This window comes from Hippopotamus amphibius, chromosome 10, assembly GCF_030028045.1.
Source record: "Hippopotamus amphibius kiboko isolate mHipAmp2 chromosome 10, mHipAmp2.hap2, whole genome shotgun sequence".
NCBI classification, from domain to species: domain Eukaryota; kingdom Metazoa; phylum Chordata; class Mammalia; order Artiodactyla; family Hippopotamidae; genus Hippopotamus; species Hippopotamus amphibius.
In genome coordinates, this window is record NC_080195.1 from 31,029,009 (window position 1) to 31,041,048 (window position 12,040).

A 12,040-nucleotide genomic window follows, 5' to 3' on the forward strand; every position below is an offset into this window, starting at 1 on the left:
TACCCCTGAATACATTTAAATTGTAAAATTTTTGAAAATAAAGCGCACTTGGGCAGGACGAAGGCCGCCTATGACTCCCGCATACACCTAGCTGCAGGTGGACGCCCGGGGGCTGCAAGTCCTGGTCCACGGAGCTGAGGCGGGACCCGACCGCATAGCCGCATCGCCACCCCTCACTCCACTCAACCCTCCCCGCCCCCCACCCCGCCCCAGCCCCCCAGCCCCCAGCCCCTCCGCTCCCGCCCCTCCCCTCTGAGCCCCGCTTGCCGCCCAGCCCCGCCCTCCCCGCCCCGGCTTCCCGCCCGGACCTAGAGCCCAGGCCCCGAGCGCGGGGTCCGCAGTTTCCAGGTAACCGCCGCCCCCTTGGCGAGGCCGGGCAGGCGATGCTGTCTCTCTTGCTGCTCCTCTCGGGGCTGGGCCGGCTGACCTCCGCGGGCCAGCGTAAGTGAGGGCCCTGCTGGACAGGAGGGCGGCCCGTCGTCGCAGTGTCCCCGGGCGCGGGGGGCGCCGCCCTCCTTGCTCCAGGAGCCCAGGCCAGGCGCGGGGAGCCCGGCGTCCCGTCCGAGCCCAGCCAGTTCCAGGCTCCTGCCGGGCCCGCGGGTCGGAGGGCTCAGAGCAGGACTGGGGTCGTTGCCCCTCACTCCCTGACCCTGCACCGCAGGAGGGGCGCCCTTCTCCAGGGAGGTGGGGGGAGGGGGGAGCCTGGATGGCGTCCTGGGGGCAGCCCTTCTTCACCTACCCAAGGGTCTCTGCCAGGTGGTGGGGTAGTAATACTCCCACTTCTGGAGGAGCCTCTTCTTGGAACCCTGCGCCTTATGAGAGAGAGAGAGAGAGAGAGAGAGAGAGAGAGTGAGAGTGTGTGTGTGTGTGTGTGTCTCAGGCTTGGATGATCCAGGAGTGATGTGATAGGAGAGGACGAGTCAGAGAAGAGTAAGGACGCTGCCCTGCGCTGGGGGATGCTCACACCTGTTTTGCTCGCTGTAGATTCTGAAACATCACTCTGCAAACTGCAGCGCCGCAGAAGACTGGGACAAAAGTTTCAGGAACTCCTGTCATTAAGAAATCATTCCTTGTATTCTATGGGTATTTTATTCTTACTGGACTACATGGCCCAAATCAAATGATACAGATTCGTTTGTAATTTTTGTGTTTATATTCATCTTGTTAAAGAGCCATTTTGTCTGATGAGAGCAAATGTTTTAATGTTTAATTTTTTTCATTATTTCCCAAGTAATACATAAACATCATAACACACCTAAATACACACACACACACATTTTTATATTACAGACTCAGGTAAAAAAAAAAAACCGACCAAGTTTCTATCTCACAAAAAATCTATTGGACCTTTTATCTATAAAAAATATGTAGTTTTAATATTTATTCTTATATTTGTGAGATCATACTAACACATTCAATTCTTGTTAGCTATGTTTTGCAAAGTCCCAAATGCTGTATTAGCTATTGCTGATTCGTCGCTTCAAGGGGAAATACGCATGTATCTCATATAGATTGCGATCTTAAATCCTGAAAGCAAGTCATCCTGGGAGATTCCATTTTCCCAGATTTACAAAGGAGAAGTGAAAAGTGACTTGCCTGGGGCCATGTCACCAATGGGTACCATAGCTGAGATTCAGACACCCTCAACTGGCCTCAGAATCTAAGCTTCTTCAATACAGTGCACTGCTCCCTACCTACTCCATCCTCTGGTCATCTCTGCAGCCGAGCTGCAATAAGAAGGCAGAGTGGGACTTCCCTGGTGGCACGGTGGTTAAGAATCTGCCCGCCAATCCAGGGGACACGGGTTCAAACCCTGTTCCAGGAAGATCCCACATGCCGCGGACCAAATGAGGAGTGCCACAATAAGAGAAGCCACCGCAGTGAGAAGCCTGCACACCCCAACGAAGAGAGTAGCCCCCACTTGTCACAACTAGAGAAAGCCTGCGCACAGCAAAGAAGACCCAACACAGCCAATAAAAAATAAATACATTTATTAAAAAAAAATAAGGCAGAGTATCCCCTGTTCAGCCTCAGCTGGGAATGCCAGTCTTGTTACAAATGGTGTTACAAATGAATTTGTTGCAACTTTGGTAGGAAACTCAAAGGATCCAAAAAGAGCTACAAATATTGAATTGGGGGTTACAAATAAATATTAGCCAATAGGCAAATTTGGAAATATGGAATAATCGAAAAATGATGATTGACTATATTTTGTACCATGATTTAAAAATAAATATAAAATCAATAAGATTTGAAAGGTAATATATATACATCAGCTATTTTCTCTTGCAGATTATATTGTTGTTTAGATTGAAAGCTTGAGACATTTTGCTACTGAAAGCAAATTCCTGTGCCCAATGCACAGTGAGGCCAAACAAACCACAAGATCAAGAGTTTGGAGCAGAGACAGTTTTATTGCAGGGCCCTGCAAGGAGATGGGTGGCTTCTGCCCCCAAACCCCTGAACTCCTTGAAGTGTTTCAGCAAAGGACTTTTAAAGGCAAGGTGAAAGAGGGGCACAGTTAGTTATTGCAAACTTCTTGGTAAGCACAGGCAACAGAGCACAAAGGCTAAAGTAAAAGGAACAGATCTAATATGGAGTCAGATTTGTTCTTCCCTATTGTAATTTTACATACAGATTCTTAGAATTAATTAGAAAGTTTAACAAGGGATAACTGGGCACTGAAAAATTGATTAATATGTGCAATAACTGTGAGAAGCTGAAATATGTTGAGGGAAGTGATGCTTCCAAGTCTCCATCACTTACCAGCTCTGTGCCAAAATAAACCTAAGTTCGTTAGTTTCCTTAACTGTAAAATGGGTAAAATAGAACCCTACCTAGCTCATAAGTATATTGTGAGACTTTGAGTACTTAGCCATAATGCGAAGAACATATTTTTTACATTTCATTTTTACCAGTCAGGCACAGGTATATTTTGTTGTTGAAACAGATTTCTGCCTCAAATAATGGTATATGGTGGTACCATTACATGATGTACAGAATATGGAAAGCAAATTATATTTTATTCTCAGACGTTTGTAGAATCCATCATGGAGTTCAACATACAAAAGCAATCAATGTAGTACACCACATTAACAGAATGAAGGGAAAGAACCACGTGACCATCTCGATGCCAAAAAAGCATTTGACAAAACGTACACACTTTCATGACACAACTATACCAACTTATTTCCAAAATATAATTTGCCTGATTAAAAGGATTGTTGATGTCACACTGTTGCAACATAAGAAAAAATAATGTGGCTGCTGATAAAAAGGAATAGATCCTTGAAAATATGTACCAATCACTAAATCACACCAATAAAATGTGGTCCATCTGTTATTTACAGTGCCAATTCAGAGCAGTGTTCTGACTATTGGGTGGATGTGAGGCCACTTGTACACTCAACTGTTGTTGTTTGCTTTTTATTTAAGAAGGTGAAATCCACATAACATAAAATCATTTCTAAGTGAACAATTCTGTGGCATCTAGGACATTCACAGTGTGGTGCAACCACTACTTCTATGAAGTTCTAAAACATTTCCGTCACTCCAAAACTAAGCCCCATACCCATTCAAGAGTCTCATCCCATTTTGTCCTCCCGCCAGCACCTGGCAACCACTAATCTGCATTCTGTTTCTATAAATAAAATTATCCTAGAGAAGTAATAAAAATAGAATTAAAAATATCTTTTGTGTCCTATTTCTTCTTCACATCCGAGGGATAAATTTGCTGAATACATTGACTGGCAATTTTTATATTTCAACCCTTTGAATATGTTATTTCCCTCTCTCCTGGTCTGTAGTTTTCTGCTGAGAAATCTGCTTATAGCCTGATTGGGGTTTCTTTGTAAATTATTTACTTTTTTCTGCATTTAAGATTATCACTGATTTTTGAGTTTCATACAATGAGTCTTAGAGACAATCTTTTTGCCTTGATATAATAGGGTGTTTTATTAGCTTCGTGGACTGGTATGTCCAATTCCTATTTCAAATTTGGGTAGTTTTCAGATTTTATTTCTTTAAATAAACTATCTGCCCCCTTCTCCCTTTCTTTTCCTTCTGGTACACCAAGTACTTTTATATTTGCCTTTCTAATAGAATCCAATAGGATTTCTTCACTTTTTGAAAAATGTAAATTCTCTATCCTCTTCTAACTGAATTATTTCTATATTTCTATTCTCCCTGTTATTTATTCTGTCTTCTCTCTGATCTGCCCTGTTACCTGTGCTCTCTGTTTCATTCTTCATCTCATTTATTGAATTCTTCAGCTTGAGAATTTCTGTTTGGTCCTTTTTTATAATTTTAGTGTTTGGTAAATAACTCCTTCCGTTCATTAGTTTCATTCTTAAGTTCAATGAATTGTTTTTCTGAATTTTCTTGCAACTCATTGAATTTCTTCATGACAGCTATTTTCAATTATTTGTCAATTATATCATAATATTCAATATCTGAGTTCATTTGCTGGAGAATTATTATTTTGGTATGTGTGTGTGATACCATATTTCCTTGATTTTTCATAGTGTTTGATGATAATGAGCTTCTGCTTTCTCATTTGATGTAGCCTAACACCTTCCTTAATTACTTTATGTTTATGTTTATGTTTATGTTTACTTTGGTTCTTATGACTCAACAGGCTGGTAATTAGAACTCTTTCATTTTTATTCCAGAAGGTGGCACTATAGCTCAAGTTTGTGGTTTCTCTGACAGGAGCTGTCTCTTGGGGATGCACTGGGGAATGTGCACCAGGAGCTGGCATCAGAGTGGAAGGAGGTTTGGGCTAGCACCTCAGGCTCTAGAGATGCTCCAACCTCAGTTGGGGCACTTTGTGGGTGTGCCGCCTGCTGAAATCCCAAAGCAGACAGCAAGAAACCTGTTCCTTCAATGCCCATTGATGTTCCCGTCTGCCCCCTCCTCTTGTTTCTCCCTCCCACCAGTCACAGAGGTCCCTCATCAGAAATCTGGGTGCTGCTGGAAACAGGTCTCTCCGGCTGCAGTTCACACTACTGGGCAGCTGAGTGGTCCCTCACCACTTTCACCTTCTACCTTGTCTGCCAGGAGAGGTCACCTCTGTGATCCCAAAAGCCCACGCCTTGCGGTGCCACTCTGGAGCAGGGACACACTTGGAGAGTTCCCCCACCTCTTTGGCCTCAAGACTCATTTCTATCCCACTCTGGTGGTTTGCCAGATCCCACTATCCAGGCCAGCTGGACCTCCACAAATCCTCTAAATTCTCCAGTGGCTGTGGGTATCTGCCCACTTCTGCTCTCTCCAGGTTTCCTTTGGCCTCTGATCAGGCAAGTTGGGGTGGGGCAGGCTCACTATTCCCTTGGTTCTGCAGTCCCCACTGAGGTCCTATCTTCCCACTTTCATATGCATAGATGAGTAGAAACCTCCCTGGCATCCTGGTGTAATGTGCAGAGATACTTAGGTTTGGTTATGGATTATTTAGGTTTAATTAGTTGTAAATCAAAAGGGAGAGACTAAATGAGTTACTCTTTATGCTGACATCACTACCAGTTAGTTTTTATACACAAAGCTTAGCTGTACAAATAGGACTCAGAGAAAGAAATAGAAAATTACCATCACCCCTAGAATCCCACCATAATGCTCACTTTTATTCATTACCCTTAGAAGTAACCATTATTTCACTTCTATCACTACATATTAGTTTTTCTTATGTTGCTACATTTGTAATGTGGTGATGATGTAGCTATCATTTTGTATCTGGCATCTTTTGCTCAGTGTTTATTTATACATTTACTTTTTTATGGATGTTTGGAGTTTCCTATGGAGAGCTTCCAGTGGAAATCTAGGGCAAATAGTGACACTATAGATATTCTAGTTCATGTGTTTGGGTGGATATTTATGGGCATGTCTCTAGGGAATACACAAAGAAATGAAATTGATGGGTCACAGTGTATGTATCAGTGAGCTGTTACAATAATGTCACAAAACAGACAAAACTCAGAAACATTCAACAATGTTTCATTTCTAGTTCCTGTGACTGTGGATTGCCTGGGATGGGTCTAATTCAGTCTGCAGATCTGTGGATCAGCCAGGACAGCTTTGTACCTATCTATGCCTTGTGTCTTTAGAGGTTCAACACTGTAGAATTAGCAACTGCCCAAGTTAGATTCTTCTCATGAAAATAGTACAACGGTAAGAGGCCCAACTGAAAACATATTTTAAAACTCTGACAAAGCCACAACAGGAACATCCTGGTAATCAGAGCAAGTTTCATGGCAGAACCCAAAGTCAAGGAGCAAGAAAATATATTCCAACCACTATGAGGCCATCAAAAGCTCAGTGAAGATTTTGAGATCGTAATTTGATCTAAAACTGTATGCATTTAATAAAGGAGTGGCGTCAGCAAGACGGTGGAATGGAAGTTTTCTCCCATAATGCCCACTGAACATCAACTCTGACAGTCACCCACAGCTGAGAGTATCTTTGCTGGAGTCCAGTTTAGCAGAACAGTTCTAGAGCACATGAAGCAATAAAATCTGAGAATAGATGCATAGAAGGGGGTAAGAAGAACAGTTTCACTTTATGCTGACCAACTGAGATTTATTCCCAATATGCAAGCATACTTCAAAACACAAAAATCAATCAATATAGTACATCACATTAACAGAATGAAGGGAGGAAATGATCATCTCAATTGATGCAGAAAATGTGTATGACAAAATTCAAGAAACATTCAAGATAAAAATCCTCAACAAACTAAGAATAGAAGAAAGACTATAACCACATAATAAAGGTTATATAGGAAATGGTCACATACCCAATCGTGAAAAATTGAAAGCTTTTTCCCTAAAATTAGAAACAAGACACAGATGGCTGCTGTCACCAGTTCTACTCAATATAGTACTAGAAGTCTGAGCCAGAAAGAATAAGTAAGAAAAAGAAATAAATAACATCAAAGTCAAAAGGGAAGATGTGAAATTTCTGTTCACAGATGATGTGACCTTACGTGTAGAAAACGCTACATATCACACACGCACACATACACACAAACTGTTGGAGGTAATAAATTCAGGAAAGATGCAGGGTAAACAATCAAAACAACAACAACAGAAAATCAGTTACATGTCTATATACTAACATCAAATACTCCAAAAAGGAAGTAAATAAAACTATTCCATTAACAATAATATCAAAACAATAATAATTAGGAACAAAATTAATCAAGGAAACAAAAGACTTGTACACTGAAAACTACAAAACGTTGCCCAAGGAATTTAAAAAGACGTAAACAAGTGGAAAGAAATCACCTTTCATAGATTTGATTTATTTAGGTATTTGTTAAGATGTCAATTTGTTGCAATCCCCATCAAAATCCATGTGACTTTTTTTTACAGAAATAGTAAATAAATTCTAAAATATGTGTGAAATCTCAAGGGATCCTGGATAGAGAAAACAATCTAGAGAGAGAACAAATTTGGAAGATTCACAAGTCCTGACCTCAAAATTTACTACAAAGCTATAGTAATCAAAATAATATGGTCCTGGCATAAAGATACCATTGACTATGATGTCATCAGTGAGCTTTTCATCAGTGCCTTTATTTTGCTGAGATAATTTCCTGCTATTCCTAATTTGCTGTGTCTTTTTATAAGGAAATTAATGTTGAAGGGTGTCAAATTATTTTTCTGCATCAGTTGAGACGATCATTTGATTTTTGCCCTTCATTCTCTTAATGTCATATATCATATTGGCATATTGGCTTATTTCATATATTAAAACATCCTTGTTTCCCTGGGATAATCCCTCTTGGTCATGGTTTATGAAATTTTTAATGTGCTTTTGAATTCAGTTTGCTTGTATTTTGTTGAGGATTTCTGCACCTGTATTTAATCAAGAATATTGACCTGTAGTTTTCTTTTCCCGTGAACAACTCAGGTTTGAACTGTAGGGGTCCACTTTGTACACAAATTTTTTTTCAATAAATACATACAGTACTAAACTCGGTTGGCTGGTTGAATCTGCAGATATAGAACCACAGATGTGAAAGTCTGACGATGGGACTTGAGCACTTTATGCTTTGTTCCTTTTCTCTTTCCCTGTTTCATTCTTATTGCACATTGCTTTTCACCTTTCCTTTTACTATTTAACATGTTGAGATTTCTAAGTACAGTTATATTGGGTTCTCTGACTAAAAATCTATTTGCTGAATTTGAAAGTACTCTGTGGCGTGTGGACTATTTGAGCTACAAACAAAGACATACTAGCATAAAATTCACAGAATTGTCACAGTGTGTAACTTGTTGGTAGAAATCCTCTTCTGGAAACTCATGTTCCTTGTTAAACCCAAGAGTAAAAGAAAAAAAAAAAAAAGCAATGCTTTGTTATCTCTTAAGAAAGGCTACACATCATAATGGTCTTAGGATCATGGATTCTTTTTTTTTATATATACTTTAAAAATTATTATAATTCAAGAAGGAAAAAATTAGGAGGTTGGAATTAACATATACAGATTACTATATATAAAATAGGTAATCAACAAGGACCTATTGTATAGCACAGGGAACTCTACTCAGTACTCTATAATAACCTACATGGGAAAAGAATCTGAGAAAGAATAAATATATGTATATGTATAACTGAATCACTTTGCTGTACACCTGAAATGAACAAAACATTGCAAATCAACTATACTCCAATATAAAATAAAAAAAATTTAAAATTATTATAATTTAATAGTTATATTTAGTATAAAATTAATATGGTTAGAAATATAATTAGTATAGTTAGAAAATGTGTTTGCAAGAAAAAGCAATGTTATTTCAAATTTCCAAACCTTTTAGCGTATAAATAACCCAGGATTATGGATTCTTGAGCCAGACTGCTTAGGCTGAAATCCTGTCTCTCCACTTACTGTGAGATTGGACAATTACTTAAATTCTATATGTCTTATATTTATCATCAGGAAACTAAGGATAACATATATACCTTTTAGGATGCATGCAAGAAGGGAATGGGTTAACATTTGTAAATTGTTTAGAAAAATGCTATTTAAGTGTTTGATAATTAAAATGTTGATAATTATTTGGTTTGTACAGCATTCTCTCAAAGACAAACTAGGGAAATGTAGTTCAGAGGGAAACATACTTACTCTAAATACCTTTCACTTCTTTTTGGTTAAAGCTTGCAGCAACAAAAAAAGTGGCTCAGACTCACTGGAATATTAATATATTTGCAATTACTGTAGGGTTGTAGTGATGTTCCCTTTTTCATTCCTGACATTAGGTGTTCACTCCTTTATTTTTTCTTTATTAGTCTTATCAGGGGGGCTTACAACTTTTTTCAAATATATGTATATACTTTTCTTTTTATTTTATAAATTTATTTATGCATTTTATTTTTTTATTGGCTGCATTGGGTCTTCATTGCTGCACACGGGCTTTCTTTAGTTGCTGCAAGCAGGGGTTACTCTTCATTGTGGTGCACGGGCTCCTCACTGTAGTGGCTTCTCTTGTTGTGGAGCACTGGCTCTAGGCACGTGGGCTTCAATAGTTGTGGCACACAGGCTTAGTTGCTCTGTGGCATGTGGAATCTTCCCAGAGCCGGGCTCGAACCCGTGTCCCCTGCATTGGCAGGTGGATTCTTAACCACTGAGTCACCTAGGAAGTCCTATGTATATACTTTTCTATTCCACTAATATCTTCATTTATTTACTTCCTTTTACACTATTTTCTTCCTTTTACAGTCTTTGAGCCTAATGTGGTGTTTACTTTTCCAAAATCATAAATTGGAAGCAGAGCCTTTCTTTTAAATAATCTATGCCTTGTGGACTATATAGTTTCCTCTAAGTATGCTATTAGCTGTGTCCCAGACATTTTATGTCATTTTAAGCCATTATTCAGGTCAAAAACAATTTATAGTCTCCATTTTGTTAGGGGTTTTTTGGCCTGTGAGTTATATAAAAATATGTTTCTTTGTTTTCAAACATATGGGGATTTTTCAGTTAATTTTTGTTATTTATTTCTATCTTAACTTGTCTTAGTTAAAAAATATATTCTGTATGATTTAATCTTGTGATATTTTCGAAACTTGTTTATGAACCTGCACATATATGGTCAATTTTTTTAAATGTTCTAGCATACTTGAATATAATATGTATCTTGGGATTGTTGAGTTTGATATTCTCTGTATTTTAATTAAACCAAGGTCATTAATTCTGTTTTCAAAATCGCATATATATTCAGTGATTGTTGGCTAGCTTGTTTCATCTCCATTAATTTTCCTTAACATATTTTGAGGTTATGTTATTGAATGTATAGAAACTTAAAACTGGCATATCTTCCTGGTAAACTGAATGCTTTATGTTATAAAATACTCCCCTTTTATCACCGTGATGATCAGTTTTATGCCAACTTGTCTAGGCAATAGTTTCCACTTCTTCAATTAAACACTAATCTAAGTTGCTGTGAAGGTATTTTGTAGACGTGGCCAACATCGATAGTTAGCTTTAAGTAAAGGAGATTAAGCCTAATAATTTGAGTGGGCCTTATCCAATCAATGGAAAGATCACAAGAGCAAAAACAGAAGAAATTCTGTCTGTGAACTGCAACATTAGATTCTGTCAGAGATCTTCCAGTTCTGTCTCTCCCTCCGGATTTCAGACTTCCTAGTACCCGTAATTGTATCATATAACCAATACTTTGATACGTATCTATCTATAATCTAGTCATATCTATCTAAAACATCTCCTACTTACTGGGTCTGTTTCTCTGGAGAACACTGACTGATACAATCTCTAATGACACTTTTTGCCTTAAAGTCTACACTACATATTTAATAGCTATACTAGTTATTTTTATTTGTTTTCTATGACATATATTTTTATTATTTTATTTTTCAACCTTTCTGCATCCTTATATTTTGGATTTTTATATTTTAAATAACATATAAATATGATGTTTTTAAAAGCCCAGTTTGATAATCTTTGTAGTTTTAAATTGGAATGCTTAGTCAATTTACATGTAATGTAATTATTGATATATATGATTTTAGTACCTTTGAACTATTTGTTTCCTTTGTGATGGCCCTGCTTAGCATCCTTCTTTTTCCTCTTTTTACGTCTTCTCTTGTATTGATTAAGATTTACTTATTAATTATTTTTTTCCATCTATTGGCTCATTGCTTGTATTTGTAACAGCATTTATCTACACTAGAGATTAGAACAAACATCTGTAACTTTTCAAAACCCTTATAAATTAGTTCTCATTTATCGTTCCAGAAAATGCAAGAATTTTAATATTTTTATCTATTCTCATATTCATGTTATTGTTGTGATATATTTTAATTTATCATGTATCTATCTAAATAAATAAATAAAATTTTGCTGGTATTTTTGGCTTCCATATGATAGTCCAATGTCATATTTTTTGTTTTTTTCCTCCCTTGGGCCTTGTTTCAGCAGTTTTATCCTCATGAATCATTCATTTTTGTTTTTATCTTCTATTGAATTATAGTTGGTTTACAATGTAGTGTTAATGTATGCAGTACAGCAAAGTGATTCAATAATACACACAGACACACAGACACACACACACACACATATATTCTTTTTTAATATTCTTTTCCATTATGGTTTATAACAGGATATTGAATATAGTTCTCTGTGCTACACAGTAGAACCTTGTTGTTTATCCGTTCTATATATAATAGCTTACATCTGCTAACCCCAACCTCCCACTCCATCCCTCCCCCAACCTCCTCCCCCTTGTCAACCACCAGTCTGTTCTCTATGTCCATGACTCTTTTTCTGTTTTGTAGATAGGTTCATTTGTGTCATATTTTAGATTCCACGTATAAGTGATATCATATGGTATTTGTCTTTCTCCTCCTGACTTACTTCATTTAGTATGATCACCTCTAGCTGCATCCTTGTTGCTGCAAATGACATTAATTTGTTCTTTTTAATGGCTGTGTAGTATTCCATTACATATGTACCACATCTTCTTTATGCATTCACCTGTCAATGGACATTTAGGTTGTTTCCATGTCTTAGCTATTGTGAATAGTGCTTCTG